The sequence below is a fragment of the Schistocerca americana genome, chromosome X (genome assembly GCF_021461395.2).
Source record: "Schistocerca americana isolate TAMUIC-IGC-003095 chromosome X, iqSchAmer2.1, whole genome shotgun sequence".
NCBI classification, from domain to species: domain Eukaryota; kingdom Metazoa; phylum Arthropoda; class Insecta; order Orthoptera; family Acrididae; genus Schistocerca; species Schistocerca americana.
In genome coordinates, this window is record NC_060130.1 from 852789352 (window position 1) to 852815274 (window position 25923).

Here is a 25923-nt window from a genome sequence, read left to right on the forward strand (position 1 = left end):
TAAAATCGTTTGATAAATATTGCAGAGTAGCTGAAGTGTGTATGCCTCCATTGGAGACTTAGCATTGTGGGCAGAGAATGGTTCGTTCATAATGAATGAAGTGCACATCTCGGTAAGTGACAGCAAAATGAGGCACCTGCCCCTTTAGAACAGAAGACTGGACTCGCCCGCTGCTGAGAGCAAGAATGTTTTTCCGTGTAATGGCCAAGACACTTCGCACGAGTTCTACCTACAAAATGATGCAACGTGTGACTCAATCATAAACCTTGATAGGCTAATGGCTGGCCCCTTCCACCTGACTCACTGCATTATGAATCACAGAGTTATTTTAGTTGAAACATACTAACGTTCTCTTGAAAGTCTTAGAAATATTGGATCCATGTGGCTGTTTCTATGTGTCACTCTCAGGATATCCTTGATGTGAAGGATGAACTTCATTACATACGACCAGTTTTCATAATTCATGCTAATTACTAAGCAGAAAGCTATTTTATGTAACACAGATCATTATCAAAATTTAGAATGTGCTGTATGATTATGCTGTATAAACAGCGGAGATTAGTTCAGGTTCTTTTTTGTGTATGGATGTGATGATTGCTTTGCTCCATTCACTAAAAGAATATTGTCATTAGGGATTCAATAGTAAATTATAGTTAAAGTTGAGCTAATTCAGTACAAAATTTTGTGTAAAACCTGTAAAGGATCAATCAGGCCTTCAACCATTATTGTCTCCTATTTTTCAATGCCACTAATGACGAGATCAAACTATGAGTTTCACAATTTATACTGTTAGAAATCATATAGAAGTATCCCTACAAAAACAAAAAAAGGCATTTGATGGCTTGAAATGCTTGTAGTGTTACTTCTTCTGCAATAGCTTGAAGTGTATCTGGAATAGGATCCCGAAACAGGTGAGCCATATGAAATACTTGCACATTATCTTCTAATGAATGTACCAAAATAACATTTGCAAATAATGAAAAATTTATTTGCATCAGCAATAGTCATGCAGAAGGAAATCTCCTCTTACAAGAAAATACTATTAACAATTGGTAGTCATTGTTCGTTACCTACATTACTGTAAAAGTGCATATTCCAAGTGTTGGCATTCAATTTGCTTATGAGTAGAAACCACAAATGTATGAACAACTGTGAGTTACAGGTACATACTTGAAAACGACTGTGTAAAAGTAAGAAATTTCCAATTAAAACTCTTTAAAATACATTGTTTCACTCAAGATTAAAAAACACTCAATATTTTTGTACATAAATACAGTATCTTGATTTCTGCTCCTGTCTCTTACCATTATACAATAAAGCACTTTTTTCTGAAGCACAGTATGTGTAAATACTATAATTGCCAGTGCCTATTACGCAGCTGGAATGCATTAGCAAGAAGCATGAGGTATTAATGTAGAAAGAAAATTGTATAATAGTTTACATACTGTGTTTCAGTTTACAAAATCGAAACAAATCTGAATGGGTTTGCTGTATCAACAAAGAATTTGTGAAGCAATATACAAAAATACATGAAAACAAGATATACTCTAAAATCTGTTAAGCAGCTTACTACAACTGTCAGTTTTCATATTAAATGTAATAAAATTTATGCAGCAAATTACAGAAAACTAATGTTATGCATTAGTGTCAAATGCTTAAATGCCGAGTACCATTTCAAAACAATGCAGCAATTTTGAGATTTGTGAAAGACAGTGTATTATGCCAGAGACATTGTTCATATTTAAAGTACATTATTTTAGAGTGGGATTGCTGTACAAACATTCTGTTAAACCAGTTAAAGGCACTCAGTATTTTATAGGCATCTTTTACATTTTTGTATGTACATGACAAAAATATACAATAAAGTAAACTCCTGTATCAGTATCAAGAGATGCTTCAGGATTTTTTGTATATGATAAAGGCTCTCATAGGTTCTTCCTTCTCTTATGAATAGACCAAGTAAACAGAAAACTATGCCCGGCTTGTGCAACTTTGTGTGGTCTACCTTCTTTATTATCAAAAATATGTTTCAATAGAAAGCACTGTTAACTGTGACACAAATTTAGAATAAAATTTGTGCAATGTAAATTTTAAAAGCTTGCACAATTTACAAAGACAGTCATACACTAAACTTTAAAAACTGCTATACTTATTTTAGAATACATTAGAAATTGTATAAGAATCACAAAATCCACACTACTAATGTGAAACATCACAAAAAAATTTCAACAATTTTTCTCAAATAAAGAGGATAGGTTATAAGTTCCTGAAGAGCTGTTTCTTTAAAATGCAAGAAATATATAACAGAACATATGTTACAATTACATAATTATCTTACTTTTCATTAGCTATTATATTTAATAGGGTAATCTGTTAAACTGCCTTGCACTTATGAGAGAAAACATAGTAGCAATTTAAACACCTATCGCCTGAAGCAGTTGTATATGTGTGTATGCTCTGTACTTACAACTAAGTTTGCTTCTGTTATTGAAAGAGTGGGTATACAATCTTTGTCACAAATCTATAATGATACAATGCAGAAATGTAGCAGAATTCGTTAGAAGTATATATAATACTTCTACAACCTATGAAGACTAAAATGCTCGTGTAGCTCATTGCCTGCAAATGGCAACTTCGGTAAGACAAGAATTTCAATTTACTTTACAGACTCTAGAAAGTACAGTAACTTTGTGACGTAAATATCTTATTTTACAAAGTAATTCAATGCAGTTCATCTAGTAACTAATTGATTTTCAAGTTGTTAACTGTTTTCTCTTTTTGTGTGTTGCATATTTTCCCCTTTTTCCATCACAGTCCTGTTCACTGTAAGTGTGAAAGCTTCTCTAGATATCCCTATATGAATAAAATACTAGGAAAACACCATAAAATAACAATTTAAAGAAATTCTGAATAAAACAGTCAACTGCTTGAAAATAGGAGATTTAAGCATCAAACCTGGCACCAATGTGGATGGAGGTACCACTAAGAGCAAACGATCATATCAACAAATACGGAGTTTAAAAATACCCATCTCAGCAGTACACCAGCTGCATTTACAGTATTAACAGTGTTACAGGGAATAATACAGATATCACTCAAGGTTTCAGTGTTGTGTCCCAGACAAACATAAAGAAAGTTATCATTTACAAAAAGAATGAAACTTTCTTTTCCTTTGGGTATCTAACTTTCCATTTGCAGAGGGTGAGTAACATTAATGAAAATGTGCTCATAAAGTGCAATATGGTCACAAAATTTTAACTTAATAATATCTGACACTAACAAACAGGAATATCTGACATCAAAATTATATGAGGATTTATGACAATTTGGCAGGTAGAGTGGCTAATATAACATATTATTTTACTGTATTCCAAACATTACTATAATATATTACATAGATGAAAAATTTTGAGATTCTTAAAATAAACATAACAGATAACTATCAGAGTGTAACTTTCATTAGTTAGTGATTGTTTGTATATTAATACTATAGTGTAGTTAATCTAGTATGGCAAAAATAATGAACAAATGTAGTATTTCTTTACGCAGGTCATCAGAGAATGAGTACAAGCTCAGATTAACAATGATGGGAAGGAGATCCGACCAGCATTTTCGAAGGAAGAACTTTAGCATCCATCTTTTTGAATTTAGGAAACCCAAAAAATGGGTGACTATATAGATACTCCAGCCTTGCTTTTACCAAATATTACTGCTTATTCTACTACTGTTAAAAGCACAAAATGGAGTTTGTGTTTCATTAGGCTAAAAATTTGTTTTCAAGTGAAGCTAAGCTCAAGCAGTAATGTATTATATCCATTTTGATGTTGATATTCAAGAACTATAAACCTGGTTTCATTCATTGTTCAGACCATATAGGAATTTAGTTCTATTAAAAACAGATTTCTGAATGACAATACCTGTAGAAGGTAGGTACATAAATTCATTGCATTTTTTTTGATAATGAAAGAGAATTAAAAGGCTGTGACTTTTTTATGACATGTAGTGTTTTTTCTGAAGTGAGTAAATGAAACGGTTTTAGCTTGTGCCTCACCAGAATTATGAAGCACTAGGAACAACATGATCTTTACTATTTGATAATACTATGAATAGTACTATAAGGTTCTGTTAATATTATACAATCAATAATTGGCAAAATTTCTGTTACCTATACTTCATAAACATACAAGTCCAAAAGAAAATATCCTTCCACTTTCCTATTCAGTATACTTTTTATAAGTTTATGAAGGCACTATGGAACATATGACAAAAGAATAATCAATAATTTTCATATTTGGCATTGATTTTTCTACACGAAACCTAGCCACAATCTGTTTCCAGTGTCATTTTAGATGACAGCAAATCTTGAAGGAATGTTATGGCAGGTTTACACAATAAAATAATATTAAATGTAAGATTCACCACTATGAGAAGAGTATGTGATAGAACAGAATTATACACACTGTTCTAAAAATATTTCCATGAATGCTCTTATGTCAAAGCTGTTACTGTGACTGACTCTGAGAAGTTCAAATGACATAAGTATATAAAATTGTCTCACCTCTTCAGTATAATGATACAAACAGAATAATATTCGTTAAATTCTTAATTTGTTTGTATACACTATCAGTAGCTTCTGTACAAACACTATCTAGAAACTAAACATGAGAAGTCTCTGTATGTCCATCTTTTCAGAGATGGTTGCAGGACCTCAGCTGGTCAGTGCAGAATGTCAAATCAATTTAGACAGCTGAAAAGTGTTTGATTTGACATTCTAAACATAAGAATGTTTATGGGGGATTCTGTGAGATCATGTAGAAAACCTTGTTATTGCCACTGAATGTTTTACAGAGTTTGCTTATTCTTAGGAACCTTAATTAAACAAATTGAAACCTGTTACTGAGTAGACAAAAGGAAAGAAGGAAGATTAGAATTTAACATTCTATCATTTATGACATCATTAGAGATAGAGCACAAGCTCACAAAATCAACCAAGCCTTTCAAAGGAACCTTCCAGGCTTCACATTAAATGATTTAGGGAAAGCATAGAAAACCAAAATCAGGATGGTAAGATGAGGATTTGAACTGCCATCCTCATGGGTACATGTCCATTGTCTGAGCACTGTACTGTCTTGCTGGGTCCTGATTTAGAAACAGTTGCTCAGAACGCTCCACTTCTGGATATACTTTATTAGGCCCCAAATATATTGGGGATATTGTTTAGTTCAAGATTATTATTTCCTATTGCACCATTTGCCAGTTATAGTAACAGTGTCAACTATAATTAACTGTATGAATTCATTTGGTCATAAAAGTTTCCTTCTCATTTCAGTGTATAACACAAAAAGGAGCATTTTATCTTGCAAAAGTTCTGTTTGATTGTCATTAAGACCAATACTTAGTGGTTTGTTGCTGAACACATGTTCAGAATGGGTTTGATTAGATGATTCAATTATGATGGTTTTATTCTATGGCTTTCTTTCATATTTCTGCTTCTGGTACTACTGTAGACACATTTGAAATCCCTCTCTGTCTTTCAGAGGATGCAATGAGATTATTACTTGATGTTTATATTCAAAATTGAAATTTTAATGGTACTGCTCATATCCACTGAAATGTAATTCCTGTACATATTGGTAAATAACAAAATTATGGATGGCTTTTGTAAAGAGGAAAGTTATTTATATGCCTTTTCTGTCCATTACATTTATAAACACTTACTGGAAACAAAAGCAAGGAATTTGCCCCTCTCAGTATTGACTCTGATTGGAGCAAAAAAGACTCAAAAATTGTAATGCATCTTACCGACATTCATCTACGTATTTATGAACGCTATACATCTAACTTTTTCTTAGAAGGTGAAACTAATCAGATTTCTTGGTTCTCAGAGGTAAATGTCTTTTTAAAATCAATGAATAGCATATTTCCATTTGAAACATTCATAGATACTGACGAAAAGCTTGTTGTATCAATCTTTGCATCCTGAAACACATGCTGTAGCTGTTTATGATCATAAGAAGCTGTCTGAAATATGAGTGGTAAATAGCTATTAACAAGATAGTCCAAATTTTTCCTGAGGCAATAGAGTGTTTGTGTGTTATTTATTTTACACTGAAAGGTGATGATTATACCAAGAAATATTTGCTTGGTCTGCTTTATTTTGAAACTGCTCATTAGTTCTAAATATATACCACATCAAAATGGATATACAAGTATGTATTTTCTGATATTTGATTTCACTGCCATGAAAAGTTCATTTCATATTGTTGGCCATTAGTTCTGTTACCAAATACTATAAAATTAGAGTATAAAAAAGCTCTTTCTCTATGAGTTCTACTACTTAAATCCCTAGAATAACTTTCATTAATGAGGCACCTATGAAATGTGTATGCTTCTCTTCTAGATGTGTAAGGTTTTTCAGGCTTCAACTGGCTATGACTGGTTTAAAAACGAATAAACTTTTTAGGTCATATGAGAGATGTATGAATATTTTATTCTGTTTAAGCGCTGAATTTGATGTTTTGTGATATGTGAGTTAAACAGATGCTAATCTACTACTAATTAAATAACCTTTACCTATTTACAAGCATGTGTAGTATGAAACATTTCTGTTCCCAGTGATTTCTAGTCTTATGCCAGGAGCTTTACTTTCAAAGAAATTCTTCTTCATTATCTATGTTGTAAAATTGACTTTTCTATAAAAATATCTAGTGAAACTACTGATTATTAGAATAGGCATTTCTTTCATAAGAGAGCTACTTGGAAGATTTTTAGAGGCATCAGATTGACTTTGTTAGTCACAGCTTTTACCTTGGATAAAATTTTGTTGTCTTACATATTTCATCTATTTCAAATTCAAAAACTAGTTTATTCTTGTTATGGCTTTAAAACACACTACTTGCATTTGTATTAGTTAAGGGTTGAGGGCAGCTTTGTGTCTCACTGATTTCAGCAGTCATTTACGTTCTGCTTAAAAGGACATTTTCAAAAAGAAAGGACTGGACCTAGGTTATTTACGTTTGAATGTAACGAATAATCAGATAAACAAAGAATATTTCATAAAATCATAGTGCTGTGATGTCTGACAGAGCATATGTTTGTAGAGAATTGGAACTATAGCTGTATAATTTGTTTCATAATGTACTATCACTCATGCTAGGAAATAAAGGTAATAGTTGTTCAGGAAGCAATTGGTGTGAATTTTAAAACCTAATTTGCTACAGTATGTCTAAAATTTTATATTTATTTGAGCGTTTAGGTGCTTAATCTGTGAATACTTTCTAATGAGCAAATCTAGTAAGTATTATAATTAAAATCCCTAAAGTAATCATGAATTGACACAGGTTTTGTTTTCCCACTATATGTAATCTGATTTCATTCTTAATAAAAGAGAGACATTTCAAGCGTTTTTCTTATCCCAACCAGTACTTAAATAACAACAGAATACATTAGTTGTTGATACTTGTGCCACCAGTTCCATCCAGTCACGTAGAAAAGCACAGACAGTTATGTGTTTCCTGTTTATGAGCTTCGAGAATGTGTCAAAAACGACACTGGAATAAAAATTGTTGAACTACGGATGAATCTCGCTGATGTTTGTTTTGATATCCCACACTGTGAGAACCTCATGTTCCACTGTGTGCGTTTCTCTCAGCTACTGGAAGAACAGTTGCTTGGGTAATTTGTTCTTGCACTAATGCAGGCGCTTGGAACACACAGAAAATTAGGCTGGGTTGGCATACTCTCTTCCGTAGGCTTCTTGAGACATCTGAAACAAAATTGAATAGACTTACAGGTTTTGTAAATTTATTCCTACATATTACAGATCAGAAACGGAGCGAGTACGAAGCTAATGTTCAGGGGTGCACACATTAGAAATCAAGGTGCTGTTTTTACGTCGTTGCTATACTGGCTTCCTTCCGCTATAGGTCTGCGAGTACAAGTCAGAACGGCGGAGCTGCTGTTCCTTCCTACTCGTCAACTCGTTCTTTCACTCTGTAGCGTTAAGGAGTGTAAGGCTAGTCGTGACCTAGTACGGAAGTTGAGTACAGGTCTTGCTGTAGTAAAGTGGTACTGACGTCGAAAATGATCGCTTGTCGGCCTCTAATGGAGCTGTGTTTTGTGACCCTGTGGAGGGTGTAAGACGAAAATTAAGTGATGAAGTGTATGCAACTGGAAATATGCTTTATAATAGGAAGAGTGATGTCTGGAAAAAAGTTCGATGCTATAGTCTACGGTTCAGACGAAAAACATACAAAGTTCGTCCAGTTCAAACAAATGAGAGCATGAGTGTGAGAGGACATATCTCCTCCGTCAAACGAAAACAGAGTACAGAGCAACGTCACCGCTACGTCTCCGCGACAAGAAAGCGCGCCATTTCTGTATTCCTTTGGTCACGGAAACATCCTTTAATGGGCTAATAGCGAGATGTGATTGAGAAAGTGTCATGACGATCTCTCCGTTGGAAAACGATTCCAGACTAGTTCTCCATTCGGATCTCTGGCAATGGACTATCAAGGGGGAGGTGACCATGAAAAAAAGATTGAGTAACTAGCGGAAGGATGGTGTGCTACGGGTCTGGGAATGGATTGTCAGTAGTTTGAACGTGGTAGAGAAGCTGTAAATTCTGTGAAGGGAAATGCTAAGGCTCAATCTAGATACAGTGGGCATCAGTGAAGAAATATGGAAAGAGGACAAGGATTTCTGGTAAGACGAGTACAGGGTAATATCAACAGGAAATGGTAAAACAAGAGTGGGATTCGTTATGAACAGGAAGATAGGACAGAGAATGAATTACTGTGAACAGTTAAGTGTTTGTTGCTCTCATCAGAATCAACCAACACTGACAACAATAGTTCAGGTATAGATGCCGACGTCGCATGCAGAAGACGAAGAGACAGAGAAGGTATACGAAGATATTGAACGGATAATTCAGTACGTAAAGGGAGTTGAAAATCGAACAGTCATGGGGGATTGGAATGCGGTTGTAGCGGAAAGAGTAGAAGAAAGGGCTACATGAGAATAAAGGCTTGGTACTTGTAAGGAGAGGAGAAAGACTGATTGAATTCTGCAATAAATTTCAGGTGGTTATAGCGAGTACTCTATTCAAGAATCACAAGAAGAGGAGGTATACTTGGAAAAGGCCAGGAAATACAGGAAGATTTTAGTTAGATTACATCGTGGCCAGGCAGAGATTCCGAAAACAGTGTTGGATTGTAAGGCGTACCCAGGGACAGATATAGACTCAAATCACAATTTGGTAATGATAAAGAATAGATTGAAGTTTACCGAGACTAGTTAGGAAGAATTAATGTGCAAAGAAGTGGGATACGAAAGTACTAAGAAACGGAGAGATACGCTTGAAGTTCTCACCTATGGATATTGCGAAATTTGAATATCTCAGTAGGCAGTTCAGTTGAAGCGGAATGGACATTTCTAAACAGGGCAGTCACGGGAGTTGGAGAGATAAACGTAGGTACAAGGAACGTAACTGCGATGAAATATGGGTAAGAGAAGAAATATTTCAGTTGATCGACGAAAGAGGGAGGTACGAAAATGTTTAGGGAAACTCAGGAATACAGAAATACGAGTCCCTTAGAAATGAAATAAATAGGAGGTGCAGGGAAATTAAGGGGTAATGGCTACATGAAAAATGTGAATAAGTTGAAAAAGAAACGATTTTTTGAACGACTGACTCAGCATATGTTGTTGTTGTTGTCTTCAGTCCGTAAACTGGTTTGATGCAGCTCTCAATGCTACTCTATTCAATACGAACATCTTCATCTCCGAATAACTACTACAGCCTACATATTTCTGAATCTATTTACTGTATTCATCTGTCGGTCTCCCTCTATGGTTTGTGACCCCCCCCCCTCCCCGTCCCCCTCCAATACTAAATTGGTGATCCCTTGACGTCTCAGAATGTAATCAACCGATCCCTTCTTTTGATCAAGCTATGGCACAGATTCCTTGTCTCCTCAATTCTACAGGGTGTTACAAAAAGGTACGGCCAAACTTTCAGGAAACATTCCTCACACACAAAGAAAGAAAATATGTTATGTGGACTTGTGTCTGGAAACGCTTACTTTCCATGTTAGAGTTCATTTTATTACTTCTTTTCAAATCACATTAATCATGGAATGGAAACACACAGCAACAGAACGTACCAGCGTGACTTCAAACACTTTGTTACAGGAAATGTTCAAAATGTCCTCCGTTAGCGAGGATACATGCATCCACCCTCCGTCGCATGGAATTCCTGATGCGCTGATGCAGCCCTGGAGAATGGCGTATTGTATCACAGCCGTCCACAATACGAGCACGAAGAGTCTCTACGTTTGGTACCGGGGTTGCGTAGACAAGAGCTTTCAAATGCCCACACAAATGAAAGTCAAGATGGTTGAGGTCAGGAGAGCGTGGAGGTCATGGAATTTGTCCGCCTCTACCAATCCATCCGTCATCGAATCTGTTGTTGAGAAGCGTACAAACACTTCGACTGAAATGTGCAGGAACTCCATCGTGCATGAACCACATGTTGTGTCGTACTTGTAAAGGCACATGTTCTAGCAGCACAGGTAGAGTATCCCGTATGAAATCATGATAACGTGCTCCATTGAGCGTAGGTGGAAGAACATGGGGCCCAATCCAGACATCACCAACAATGTCTGCCCAAACGTTCACAGAAAATCTGTGTTGATGACGTGATTGCACAATTGCGTGCGGATTCTCGTCAGCCCACACAGGTTGATTGTGAAAATTTACAATTCGATCACGTTGGAATGAAGCCTCATCCGTAAAGAGAACATTTGCACTGAAATGAGGATTGACATATTGTTGGATGAACCATTCGCAGAAGTGTACCCATGGAGGCCAATCACCTGCTGATAGTGCCTGCACACGCTGTACATGGTACGGAAACAACTGGTTCTCCCGTAGCACTCTCCATACAGTGACGTGGTCAACGTTATCTTGTACAGCAGCAACTTCTCTGACTCTGACATTAGGGTTATCGTCAACTGCACGAAGAATTGCCTCGTCCATTGCAGGTATCCTCGTCATTCTAAGTCTTCCCTAGTCGCGAGTCATAGGCTGGAATGTTCCGTGCTCCCTAAGACGCCGATCAATTGCTCGAACGTCTTCCTGTCGGGACATCTTCGTTCTGGAAATTTGTCTCGATACAAACGTACCGCGCCACGGCTATTGCCCCGTGCTAATCCATACATCAAACGGGCATCTGCCAACTGCGCATTTGTAAACATTCCACTGACTGCAAAAACACGCTCGTGATGAACACTAACCTGTTGATGCTACGTACTGATGTGCTTGATGCTAGTACTGTAGAGCAATGAGTCGCATGTCAACACAAGCACCGTAGTCAACATTACCTTCCTTCAATTGGGCCAACTGGCGGTGAATCGAGGAAGTACAGTACATACTGACGAAACTAAAATGAGCTCTAACATGGAAATTAAGCATTTCCGGACACATGTCCACATAACATATTTTCTTTATTTGTGTGTGAGGAATGTTTACTGAAAGTTAGGCCGTACCTTTTTGTAACACCCTGTATACAGTATCTCATTAGTTACGTGATCGACTCATCTAATCTTCAGCATTCTTCTGTAGAACCACATTTCGAAAGCTTCTAGATTTTTTTTATCTAAACTGTTTATCGCCCATGTTTCACTTCCATACATTGCTGCACTCCGGACAAATACCCTCGGGAAGGACTTCCTAACACTTAAATCTATATCCCATGTCAAGAAATTTCTTCAGAAATGCTTTTCTTGCCATTAGCAGTCTACATTTTGTATTGTCTGTACTTCAGTCATCCTCAGTTATTTTGCTGCCCAAACAACAAAACTCATCTACTAGTTTAAGTGTCTCGTTTCCTAATCTAATTCCCTTAGCATCACCTGAATTAATTCGACTACATTCCATTATCCTCGTTTTGATTTTTTTAATGTTCATCTTATATCCTTCTTTCAAGACACTGTCCATTCCGTTCAACTGCTCTTCCATGCCCTCTGCTGTCACAGACAGAATTACAATGTCATCGGAAAACCTCAATGTTTTTATTTCTTCGCCGGCCGGGGTGGCCAAGCGGTTAAAGGCGCTGCAGTCTGGAACCGCGCGGCCGCTACGGTCGCAGGTTCGAATCCTGCCTCGGCCATGGATGTGTGTGATGTCCTTAGGTTAGTTAGGTTTAAGTAGTTCTAAGTTCTAGGGGACTGATGACCTTAGAAGTTAAGTCCCATAGCGCTCAGAGCCGTTTGAACCATTTTCTTTTATTTCTTCTCCGTGAACTTTAATTCCTACTCCAAAATTTTCTTTGGTTTCCTTTATTGCTTGTTCAATGTATGTAATGAATAACGAAGGGGATAGGCTACCACCCTCTGTCACTCCCTTTCCAACCACACTCTCCCTTTCGCCCCCTTCGACTCATAACTGCCGTCATCACATAAAAAAATCAAAACAACCTTCGGTGAAATTAAAAGCAAGAGTGGTAACATGAAAAGTGCAACGGGAATTCCACTGTTCAATGGGGAGGAGAGAGCAGATAGATGGAAAGAGTAGAGTGAGAGCCTCTATGAGGGGGAGGACTTATCCGATCACGTGACAAAAGAAGAAACAGGAGCCGATAGATAAGACGTAGGTATCCAGTATTGGAATCGGAATTCAGAAGAGTTTTTGAAGGCAGGATGGATAACATTCCATCGGAATTTCTAAAATCATTGCGGGAAGTGGGAACAAACCTGTTATTCACGTTGGTGTGTAGAATGTATAAGACTCACGATATACCATCAGACATCCGGAAAAACATCATCCACACAATTCCCAAGATTGCAAGAGCCAACAAGTACGAGAATTATCGCACTCGTGTTTCCCAGTTGCTGACAAGAATAGTATGCAGAAGAATGAAAAAGAAAATTGAGGATGTGTTAAATGACGATCAATTTTGCCTTAGGAAAGATAACGGTGCTAGAGAGGTGATTCTGACGTTGCAAAAAAAATGGTTCAAATGGCTCTGAGCACTACGGTACTTAACATCTGAGGTCATCAGTCCCCTAGACTTAGAACTAATTAAACCTAACTAACCTAAGGACATCACACACATCCACGCCCGAGGCAGGATTCGAACCTGCGACCGTAGCAGCAGCGCGGTTCCGGACTGACGCGCCTAGAACCGCTCGGTCACAAAGGCCGGCTCTGACGTTGCAGTTGATGATGAAAGCAATACTGAAGAGAAATCGAGAAACGTTCATAGGATTTGTCGACCTCGAAAAAGCATTCGACAATATAAAGTGGTGCAAGACGCTCGAAAGCCTGACAAAAATAGGAGTAAATATAGGGAAAGAAGGCAGCGTAAAATATTTACAGTAAACAAGAGGGAACAATAACAATGGAAGATCAAGAACGAAGTGCACGGATTAAAAATGGTGTAAGACGGGGATATACACTCCTGGAAATGGAAAAAAGAACACATCGACACCGGTGTGTCAGACCCACCATACTTGCTCCGGACACTGCGAGAGGGCTGTACAAGCAATGATCACACGCACGGCACAGCGGACACACCAGGAACCGCGGTGTTGGCCGTCGAATGGCGCTAGCTGCGCAGCATTTGTGCACCGCCGCCGTCAGTGTCAGCCAGTTTGCCGTGGCATACGGAGCTCCATCGCAGTCTTTAACACTGGTAGCATGCCGCGACAGCGTGGACGTGAACCGTATGTGCAGTTGACGGACTTTGAGCGAGGGTGTATAGTGGGCATGCGGGAGGCCGGGTGGACGTACCGCCGAATTGCTCAACACGTGGGGCGTGAGGTCTCCACAGTACATCGATGTTGTCGCCAGTGGTCGGCGGAAGATGCACGTGCCCGTCGACCTGGGACCGGACCGCAGCGACGCACGGATGCACGCCAAGACCGTAGGATCCTACGCAGTGCCGTAGGGGACCGCACCGCCACTTCCCAGCAAATTAGGGACACTGTTGCTCCTGGGGTATCGGCGAGGACCATCCGCAACCGTCTCCATGAAGCTGGGCTACGGTCCCGCACACCGTTAGGCCGTCTTCCGCTCACGCCCCAACATCGTGCAGCCCGCCTCCAGTGGTGTCGCGACAGGCGTGAATGGAGGGACGAATGGAGACGTGTCGTCTTCAACGATGAGAGTCGCTTCTGCCTTGGTGCCAATGATGGTCGCATGCGTGTTTGGCGCCGTGCAGGTGAGCGCCACAATCAGGACTGCATACGACCGAGGCACACAGGGCCAACACCCGGCATCATGGTGTGGGGAGCGATCTCCTACACTGGCCGTACACCACTGGTGATCGTCGAGGGGACAGTGAATAGTGCACGGTACATCCAAACCGTCATCGAACCCATCGTTCTACCATTCCTAGACCGGCAAGGGAACTTGCTGTTCCAACAGGACAATGCACGTCCGCATGTATCCCGTGCCACCCAACGTGCTCTAGAAGGTGTAAGTCAACTACCCTGGCCAGCAAGATCTCCGGATCTGTCCCCCATTGAGCATGTTTGGGACTGGATGAAGCGTCGTCTCACGCGGTCTGCACGTCCAGCACGAACGCTGGTCCAACTGAGGCGCCAGGTGGAAACGGCATGGCAAGCCGTTCCACAGGACTACATCCAGCATCTCTACGATCGTCTCCATGGGAGAATAGCAACCTGCATTGCTGCAAAAGGTGTATATACACTGTACTAGTGCCGACATTGTGCATGCTCTGTTGCCTGTGTCTATGTGCCTGTGGTTCTGTCAGTGTGATCATGTGATGTATCTGACCCCAGGAATGTGTCAATAAAGTTTCCCCTTCCTGGGACAATGAATTCACGGTGTTCTTATTTCAATTTCCAGGAGTGCAGTCTTTCGCCTCCGTTGTTCAGTCTATACATCGAAGAAGCAGTGACGGAAATAAAAGAAATGATTCGATGATGACATTGCTATCCTCAGTGAAACTGAAGAAGAACTACGGGACCTGTTGAACGGAATGAACTGTCTAATGAGTACAGAATATGGATTGAGAGTAAACTGAAGAAAGTCGGAAGTAATGGGAAGTAGCAGAAATGAGAACAACGAGGAACTTAATATCAGGATTGGTGATCACGAAGTCGATGAAGTTAAGTAATTCTGCTACCAAGGCAGCAAAATAACCCATGATGGACGGAGCAAGGAGGTCATAAAAAGCAGGCTAGCACTGGCAGAAAGCGAATTTCTGGCAAAGAGAAGTTTACTATATTCAAAGATTCAAAGTCTACTATATTCAGATAGGTCTTAATTTGAGGAAGAAATTTCTGAGAATGTACGTCTGGAGCACAGCATTATATGGCAGTGACACATGGACTGTGGAAAAACTGGAACAGCAGGAGAGAATAGAAGCATTTGGGATGTTGTACTGCAAAAGAACTTTGAAAACCGGGTGGACGGATAAGGTAAGGACTGAGGTGGTTTTTCGCAGAATCGGCGAGGAAAGGAATAAAGGGAAGACCCTGACAAGGATGATAGGACATCTGTTAAGACATCAGGGAATAATTTCCATGGCACGAGGAAGACAGAGATTGGGATACAGCCAGCAAATAATAGAAGACATAAGTTGCAAGTGCTACACTGACATGAAAAAATTGGAGCAGGAGAAGGGTTCGTGGCGGGCTGCATGAAACCAGTCAGAAGACTGATGACTCATAACAAAAAAAAAAAAGACGAGATGTGTGCCATATTATCCCTTTGTGTAATTTTTTCGAAGACTGGTCTAAATTTATATTAATAACTAATCACCATTTATAGAATATTATATATAAACGTAATTGTTACACATTCTCTGAATAGGGATTAAAGATTAAAATAAATTCACGGCAGTCACCGAAGAACCGTTCAGTTATTGTATCCATACATACAGCAAAAACGAACGTATGTATGTATGTTTTTAGGCATGCATGTTTCACATCTCCTCCTAAACCACAGGATCGATTTCAGCGAAACTTGGTACAGGTATCATTTACTGTCTATAAAAAATCTCTATGATGGGGAAGAACCACTTACCTAACAATGGGGCTGGGGTGGGGGCGAAAAAGCAGTGTGGCCGACGACGCGCGAATACTCATACTTTATTCACCCAGTATTTGAGAATGAGAGCACTTTGTGACTTGTATCAAACTTCTCGCATAATTTCAAACCTTTATGAACTTCTTCTCGCTTACACCTCGCACAAAATGATGAAAGGAAAAAAGTTTGTCGCTTACAACATTTTCGCAGCTCATGCAGTAAAACTGCCGAATGAAACATGACGTTTAAGTTTTTACTTCTTTGCTACTAGCTGTATCAGCAACACATTTTGTAAACAGTATTTAGATATGGCACTGGATGTACCAGCAAGGTTATATAATCACACAACACGTAGTTCAGGAGACATGACGGCATAAACACTCAGATGAGCGAAAATGAAACTGCAGGGCGAAATTCGATAGAAAGATACATGACATATGCGTAAAAAAAAAAAAAAAAAAAAAAAACCGCGTGAAATATGCAAAATACCGGTTGACCAAAAAGTCAGTATAAATTTGAGAACTTAATAAACCACGGAATAATGTAGATAGAGAGGTAAAAATTGACACACATGCTTGGAATGACATGGGGTTTTATTAGCACAAAAAAACCCCATATTGCTAGACGCGTGAAAGATCTCTTGCACGCGTCGTTTGGTGATGATCGTGTGCTCAGCCGCCACTTTCGTCATGCTTGGCCTCCCAGGTCCCCAGACCTCAGTCCGTGCGATTATTGGCTTTGGGGTTACCTGAAGTCGCCAGTGTATTGTGATCGACCGACATCTCTAGGGATGCTGAAAGACAACATCCGATGCCAATGCCTCACCATAACTCCGGACATGCTTTACAGTGCTGTTCACAACATTATTCCTCGACTACAGCTACTGTTGACGAATGTGTAAGGTGACAGGCAAATCCAACACTTTCCACGAAAACCCTGACATGATAAGCAAATCCAGTAGTACGTCACATAGCTCCGAATAAATCGTGACATTAAATTAACCAAAGTAATACGAGCAACGAGTGAGCAAATGGAGTACCACAGACTAACACAAGAATTCCTAAATGCATGTAATACCTTCCCACAGTGAGACAGACGCAGTTCCGAGGGGAGAAACGAGAACAGAAGCCGAAAGCAGAACCGTGTTCAGCGAGAAGGCCCTACGATAAGGGACGGACACCCACGTCACCAGCTAACCGCTATGACTACACCACCCGCAAGTTTTTAGCGTGAGACTTTTTCGCGTCTCTGTTACATCAGGACCACCCCTCAGCCCATGTTAAAAGCTAGAGCCCTCCAGAAGAACAGTATATATCTTATGATAACGCTAAAAGGACCACACCAGCTGCAAGTTTTAGCGTGAGACTTTTTCGCGTCTCTGTTACTTTGCAAACTTTAAAAACATTGCCCCACCACGAAAAGTACAACGTTTCTCATTGGATAGACAGAATTTTTGTAGGCGGAGCTTAAGGTTAACATTGAGACCCTGATTGGTCAGCTGAAAACACAGCCAGATAGTTTTTTTTTTTTAAACCAACTTCGGTAAATTGTAGTAAGGAGAAGTTGAGAGTTGCTTCCGAGAGGACGAGCTGGACGGAGCTGCGCCGGCCACCGCCCCCTGACGAACACTGACAAGGTAATGACCGCACGCGATGCCGCATTTTGAGCGCATAAGGCTTCACTCAGAACTGCAGAAGTCTCATCTGTTACATCCCCTTTTTGCGTAATACCAGTGTCGATCGTCAATTAAAGCTCATGGTGTTCACATTTGCCACTTGAAGTAAAAATCTGAAACGTGATGATTTTTCTGTTATATAGTTATTGAGAAGCCGCATCAGCCACTGTAATTGACGACAAGTTAGATAAGTAATTAAAGATAATTGAGGGTCACTGTAGACCATGTTGATAATTTGCTTTTTTGAGAAACTTAATTTAAACCTAGATTATAGATGTGATATGGCATAGGTCATCCTTCGTTCCATTGTAGAACTTGGAAACCCATTCAGGGAATATTCGTTCACATTTTTGTTGAACGCAGTTGGTTTTTACCATTCTGTATTAAAACATTTCCTTTTATCAATAGTGCAATTTATAAACGATGTTTTGTGAGTAGAATAAAATTTCCATTGGTAAACTTAACTGCTTTTTCGACGTTATTTTACCAGCTAACTAAAAATAGGAAAGCCTTGAACCCCTTCCACTAAATTTAGTTAGTATTAAGATTCTTTTACAGGGAGTGCAGTGGAGCTGACGCTGAAATCATTAAGTATTTGGTTATATCATCGCTAGTCTCACTGAACTCTTCTGAACTCTACATGTCATGTGTGGTCTGGCGTCTCCTTACCAGCAACAGGTCCCAGGTTCAAACTAGTCAATTCCCTAAAAAAAACGCTCAGAGCATCGTGGCGCGAAAGTGGTAGGGAGACACGATATAGAACAAACAGACACCACACAGAATGTTAGAAAATGGCGACCCTGACAGGATGGTAAAATACCATGATTGAAGGTCGACCACATGCCTATCTAGGTCAGAAAAACATCCTGTTGAAAAATTTTCGTAATAAAAAAAAATAAATTTTTTTTGAACGTTATAAATAGTCGAAAACAGTAGCTGCAGCGATAGATAGTAACAAAGTATTCAATAAAAGTGAGACATTCTGGCAGAGAGAATAGCATAATTAAGTTATGAATTTTAATATTGCTAGAATTAAGTTTTCTCTCCAATGCAAGCGCACAGGTGGCGGATACATCGTTGACAAGTTGGTTCTGACCCAACAAGTAAGTGAATGGTTTGTTAAGTCGTGTGAACAAAAAGTTTATGAAACGCGTGAGATCGTATGAGCGCATGTTGACTCGAAGTAGGGCGCGTGAATTGCTTTTAAAACAGAAAATAAGGGATTCGGAAAGATTAGCAATGGCAGATCGAGACCTTGACCGAATTGAGGTAGAGACCCAGCATGAAAATGGACAGAGAATAGAGGACAGTACAACAGACGATGCAGTATCGCGAGAAATAGGACATATAACGCACCATAACGAGGATAATGTACGTCAAGGCATAGAAAACGTAAGTCAGCATACGACAGAGGAGCAGGAAAGTAGAGAGACAGTCGATGAGGATTCTAACTTGCGTCTTCAATACGTAGAACCCATAGTACAAGTAATCAGAGCTCCCTCACCACAGAGTACAAGGAATTCGAGCAGAAACGTGTCACCGCACAGTTCAATGCAATCGGTTGCAAACCAACACTTGGGCGAAAACACAGAGCGTAGGACGTCGGAAGAAATCGCAATAGGACCCACCAATCTGGCAGAATTATTACAATTAATGACGGAAACCATGACAAGACAAAATAAAGAAATTGCGAACCAAATTAAAATTCAGAATGCAGAAATGACGAAACAAAATGCAGAAACCACGAGACAAATGCGTGTGATTAAAGAACAAAACAAAAAAATTCAGTTACACCTAAGTCATGTTGAAGACGAGGCAAAAGAACCTCGAGAAGTGATAGGAAACTTAATAACAGGTCACAATCAATTGAGAACAGACATTGACAAGGTACAAGAGGACGTACAAACATTGCGTAATGACATTCAGGACGAGATCAAAACATTACGTAACAATACCCACGGAGAAGTCAAGAAGCTAGAGAAACAGATAAACGAAATTACTAGACAAGCAGCAGGTACAGCGCGTGAAGTTGTTGAAAACAGTGTGTTACACAAACGTATCACAAAAGCAGCGCTGAAAAGATATGATAACCGCATAGTCAAAATAGAAGCGCAAACGAAGCGACAATTTCAGAAATTGCGAACAGAGTTGTTGCAAACCATTTAAGAGCGTAGCAAACAGTATCGAACAAGCACAGAGTCCGCAACCACATCCGTATCTGTAACAGCACCGGAAAAACAAGCAATTAACGAAGATATTACGCATTTGCGATTCCAATCACAGGCGGAAAGTAACATACGTGAAATCAGACAGCCTGCACAGCAACAAACACGTTTCGAAATTCTTGATGAACAAACGTCATCACAAACACATGCGGAACCACAAATGTATGTTTCAAGACAGTTTGGATCGTGCAATGAAGCAGCAAGGTTAGCCAGACAAGATACCGAACGAATACCTGACAATGAAAAGCCAGGTCGCGAAGAGTACAGTGCAATGCATTCAGCTACACGTTCACAACCGATGGAAGAAAATTATTGCGTACCACTCTAACGATTCTACGCAAGGGTAGGCGAAAGTTACAGTGGACAATATCCAATGGATCTACCACAACCGGAAAGAACGACGGGAGAAATGATCAGAAACAAAAGTGGCGAAGAATCGCGAATTTCATATGGAACTATGACGAAGTACGACAACGATCATTTCCTCACAGCCAGAAAATTTCGACACTTTCGAGAAGGAAACTCATTACATTCACGAACGTTTATTGATCAATTCCGAGTAGGATTACCAGAACACTGAATGCTAACACCCAAATTAGACTTTATATGTGCACACATGTCAGGAACAGTCGCAGAAACCATGCAGAATGTTGCAGCGACATGCCGATCGTACGAAGATTTCAGAGAGAAGTTTCTCTCACGATATTGGTCCAGCGAAGCACAGAACAGAGTGAAGTACGAATTATTACAGAACCCATATTTTGAAAATTCAGGAGACAAGAGTCCCGTCAAATTTTTCGAATTAATGGCAAAGAAAAATCAATGCTTAGATGTACCATACAGTGACGGAGAGTTGATTAAATTATGTGCGATGAAGCTACCATTGAAATACCAGCAATCGTTAGTAGGTCGCGGAGGCAATGACGTCGAAGCATTTAAAGGTATTCTAAGGGAATTAGAGTTCATATTTTCGGAAGATGACGCAAGAAAAAGACGAAGCGCACGTGAAAACGAAAGCAAAAAGCAGTGGAATCCACAAGACACAGTACGAAGAAACATTAATTACGAACCATGTGATAACTTCGCACCAAGAAACGACAATAGATTTCAACAAAGAACCGGTCATGGATTTAGAAGAGAATATGGCAATAACTATAATTCAGCCAGGAACGGCAACAACTATTACAGAGGGAATAACGACAACCGGAACGGGTGCTGGAGAACCAATAGACCGACAAATTATCAACAAAGAAACCACTATCAACAAGCTGAACAAGAAAAGAGAATACAGATAGAAGAGGTGTAGGTAAGACCACCAAACCCCGATAAACGTTCGAATTGACAGCTAAGCGCCCATGCCAAAGAGAATGACGCACCGACCCAGGACAATTGCAGCCCCTTGAACAGAGAAGTAAAAATCTTATCACGAGAAGAGAAGAAGGAAGAAACAAATCCGCAGGGACCAGATGAAAACGAAGACAAGAAAATAACAATATAGTGTTGGGACGAAATTAATTGGGAGAATACTGACGAGGAAGATGAATTACCAGAGGCATGCACAACGAATGTAGGAGGAAAGGACGAAGTAATGAGTATTGCAGAGCTATTTGAGATGGAAACCAGGGAAAGCGAATTCAATGAGGATAATGCGCAGTCGACAGAAGTTGAAAATAAGTTACGAGTGGGCACACAACGCAACGTATATAATGAAGGAAGTTATGAAGCGATAATTAGAGCATTTAGATGCGATTATGTGGAAGTAGTGACGAGGAAGGAGAAGATAGACGAGGACGAGGAAAAAGTAGAGGATGTTGAAGAAAGCGTAAATGAAGGAAGAAACAGAGAAGAGGAAATAAAAGAGAGAGAAGTAGCAGTCGAAGCTTATCCTACAGAAAGTTCGAATTCACAAGGGAAATTCCTAAAAAGACTCACGTATGATTCAGTGGAGGATTCGTTGATGCAAGAAGAAGAAGAACAGATCCAACCCTTTCAAATTCAACCAATTGTGAAGGCCATGGTAAAGCATATCCCAGTCAATATTGTAATTGATAGCGGAAGTGAACTGACTGCGATCTCAGAAAATTTATTCATGCAGTGTAATGCCAATGAGGAATTGCCAGTTCTGAAAACACGTAAGATTAAAGTAAGAGGTCCTATTAGAAACAATGCTGTGGAAGTTACGAGACAAGTCGTCTGCGAAGTATTACAACGAAAAACGACCGCTTTCAGCGACACATAACGATGACTTTCACACATACAAAGCCAGTAAACCACGAGATTCTGCACTCACAGCCCCATTCCATTATGGGACCTCCACAACAGCAACACACACTTGCAAAGCCAACAAGGAACGACGAACGAAGCTGTACATCAAATACTTGCCCACATCCATCTCGCTCAAGTCCATCACCTTCATGCAAAAAACATTCGCCAACCTCATGCTTAAACATTCATAGGATTGTGTGAATGTGTGAAATCAAATTATGTGATGTAGGAATTGTGCAAAAGAAACGTGTGAAAAAGTAAATAAGTTAAGCACACCAGACAGCTAATAAACTACAAAATAACGGTCATTGACTATGGACTTAAGTAAAAAATAGACTATCGATAAAAATAAGTCATTAGTTCTGAAATGGACAGTATATAAAGAACAAAAGTTAGCCCTAATAAACACTAAAACTATATGCCACTTATTTTCTCCTCATAAAAAAAAGAATAACTGTATTTTACTTATTTTCTCCTTATAAAAACAAAGAATAAAAAATTATCTTGTTGGATGTTTTCCCTTTTTTTTAAACATTTCTACCATTTGTTAGGATAATATCTCAATACTTGTGTATGTATATTTCTTTGTCAAAGCAATTCTTGGAAATAATTCTTATTTGTTAGTGTAACAATGTTGAAATGAGTGTCTAGAAACTAATACATTTTACTTGTACATGATATTTAGTAAAAGGTGTTAGGAATAGATTTTACTTAACTACTACATTTATAAAAAAAATATATTTCTGAGAAAATCGATGTGAAAGACTCCTCACTTTCGATAATTAACTTCTTAAAAAACAAACTTCATACTTAAATAAAGAAAGAAAATAATTAAAAATTGATAATAGCATAAAAATATTCTTCTCTTGTCATTTTTGAGAATAATGTGGAAGAATATAAAAATATAAATTAGTAATACAAACTAGCATAGAACCAGAATAACGTGGCTGAACAGTAGGCAGCAAAATTTGGATAAAGGAATAATTTTTGACTGACTTAGACAACGATTCAATCATTGCCTAAATTCAGTGCAAAAATTAAGTTCGAAGGGTGGTGATCTGTAAGGTGTCAGGCAAATCCAACACCTTCCATGAAAACCCTGACATGATAATCAAATCCAGTAGTATGTCACATAGCTCCAAATAAATCGTGACATTAAATTAACCAAAGTAATACGAGTAATGAGTGAGCAAATGGAATACCACAGACTAACACAAGAATGCCTAAATGCATGTCATACCTTCCCACCGTGAGACAGACGCAGTTCCGAGGGGAGAAACGAGAACAGAAGCCGAAAGCAGAACCGTGTTAAGTTAGAAGGCCCTACGATAAGGGACGGACACCCACGTCGTCAGCTAACCGTTAGGACCACCCCCCAGCCCATGTTAAAAGCTAGAGCCTTAGCATGAGACTTTTTCGCGTCTCTGTTACGTCAGGACCACCCCCCCCAGCCCATGCTAAAAGCTAGAGCCCTCCAGAAGAACAGTATAGATCTTACGATAACATTTAAAGGACCACGCCAGCTGCAAGTTTTAGCGTGAGACTTTTTCTCGTCTCTGTTACATTGTAAACTTTAAAAACATTGCCCCACCACGAAAAGTATAACGTTTCTCATTGGATAGGCGGAGCTTAAGGTTAACATTGAGACCCTGATTGGTCAGATGAAAACACAGCCAGATAGTTTTTTTAAACCAACTTCGGTAAATTGTAGTAAGGAGAAGTTACGAGAGAGTTGCTTTCGAGACGGCGAGGTGAGCGGCGCTGTGCAGCCCGCCGCCCCCCTGACGAACACCGACAAGGCAATGAACGCACGCGATGCCGCATAACAGCGCATAAAGCTTCACTCAGAACTGCAGAAGTCTCATCTGTTACACCCCCTTTTTGCGTAATACTAGTGTCGATCGTCAATTAAAGCTCATGGTGTTCACATTTGCCACTTGAAGTAAAAATCTGAAACGCGATGATTTTTCTGTTATATAGTTATTGAGAAGCCGCATCAGCCACTGTAATTGACGACAAGTTAGATAAGTTATTAAAGATAATTGAGGGCCACTGTAGACCATTTTGATAGTTTTCTCTTTCGTGAAACTTAAATTAAATCTAGATTATAGATGTGATATGGCATAGGTCATCCTTCGATCCATTGTAGAACTTGGAAACCCATTCAGGGAATATTCGTTCATATTTTTGTTGAACGCAGTTGGTTTTTACCATCCTGTATTAAAACATTTCCTTTTATCAATAGTGCAATTTATAAACAATGTTTTGTGAGTAGAATAAAATTTCCAATGGTAAACTTAACTGCTTTTTCGACGTTATTTTACCAGCTAACTGAAAATAGGAAAGCCTTGAACCCCTTCCACTAAATTTAGTTAGTATTAAGATTCTTTTACAGGGAGTGCAGTGGAGCTGACGCTGAAATCATTAAGTATTTGGTTATATCATCGCTAGTCTCACTGAACTCTTCTGAACTCTACATGTCATGTGTGGTCTGGCGTCTCCTTACCAGCAACAGGTCCCAGGTTCAAATTAGTCAGCTCCCTAAAAACCACACTCAGAGCGTCGTTGCGCGTAAGTGGTAGGGAGACACGATATAGAACAAACAGACACCACACAGAATGTTAGAAATGATGGTGGACATGTTGAGCATTTCCAGTAAAGAACACCATCTTTGCTTTGTCTTACTTTGTTATGCTAATTATTACTATTCTGATCAGATGAAGCGCCACCTGTCGGACAATTTTTGAACGTTTGTATTTTTTTGGTTTCAATAAAACCCCATGTCATTCCAAGCATGTGTGTCAATTTGTACCTCTCTATCTACATTATTCCGTGATTTATTTGGATTTCAAATTTATACTGACATTTTGATCACCCGATATATGCAAAATATATTTGACATGGATGTACGTGGGGAAAGCCATGGGTAAAAAGCTCATCTTAAGCCCTTCGAACGTTTTAAACCAAATTTGGTACTCATGTAAACTATGGCCTGAAAGAAATAATGTTGGCGTAAGAATCACCATGCTGTTATTGGAGTAGGGGTGATATCGTGGAGAAAGAAGGGGGAGGAGGAGATGGACAGACAGAAAGAGGGATGGAGGAGATGGACCCAGACAGGGGGATAAGAGGAAATGGAGAGAATGGGGGAGGACGAAAGGACAAAAAAAGGTGAGAGTAGGAAATGGACAGAGGAAGAAATGAGGAAAAGATGGACAGAGACATGTGGGAGGAAGAGATGGTCAGAGAGAGGGATGGGGGGGACATGTACAGAGAGAAGGGAGGGGAGATGTACAGGGAAGGGAAAGAGGAGGAGAAGGACAGGGAAGGAGAGAAGAGGAGATGAGCAGCGACAGGGAGGAAGAAGAGATGGACATTGTGAGGGGGAGAAAGAGGTGTACTGAGAGAGGGGGGAGGAGAAGATGAACAGAGAGAGAGGGTAGGAGGGGATGGGCAGAGGAGGAAGGAGTAGATGGATTGAGGGTAAGGAGCAGATGCGCAGAGAGGGGAGGAGCAGATGCGCAGAGAGGGGGGATGAGCAGATGGACAGGCAGGGGCAGGTGGACAGAGGGAGGCACAGGAGGAGGTGGACAAAGAGTGGTGGGTGGAGGATATGCATACTGAGGGAGAGGAGAAGGAGGAGATCGACAGAAAGAGGAGGAAGGAGGAGATGTACTATCAGAAGACTAGGGTAAATAGAGA

The 25923-nt window shown here is 39.6% G+C and overlaps 1 protein-coding gene across 1 annotated transcript in view; it reads right to left on the reverse strand.

Annotated features, from left to right (window-relative positions):
- Positions 1-966: 966 nt before the first annotated feature.
- LOC124555645 overlaps positions 967-25923 on the reverse strand; it is a 268625-nt gene continuing 243668 nt past the window's right edge. Inside the window, exon 7 of the mRNA XM_047129628.1 lies at positions 967-7765. The gene's annotated coding sequence lies outside the window, so the exon portion shown is untranslated. The remainder of the gene's footprint in view (positions 7766-25923) is intronic.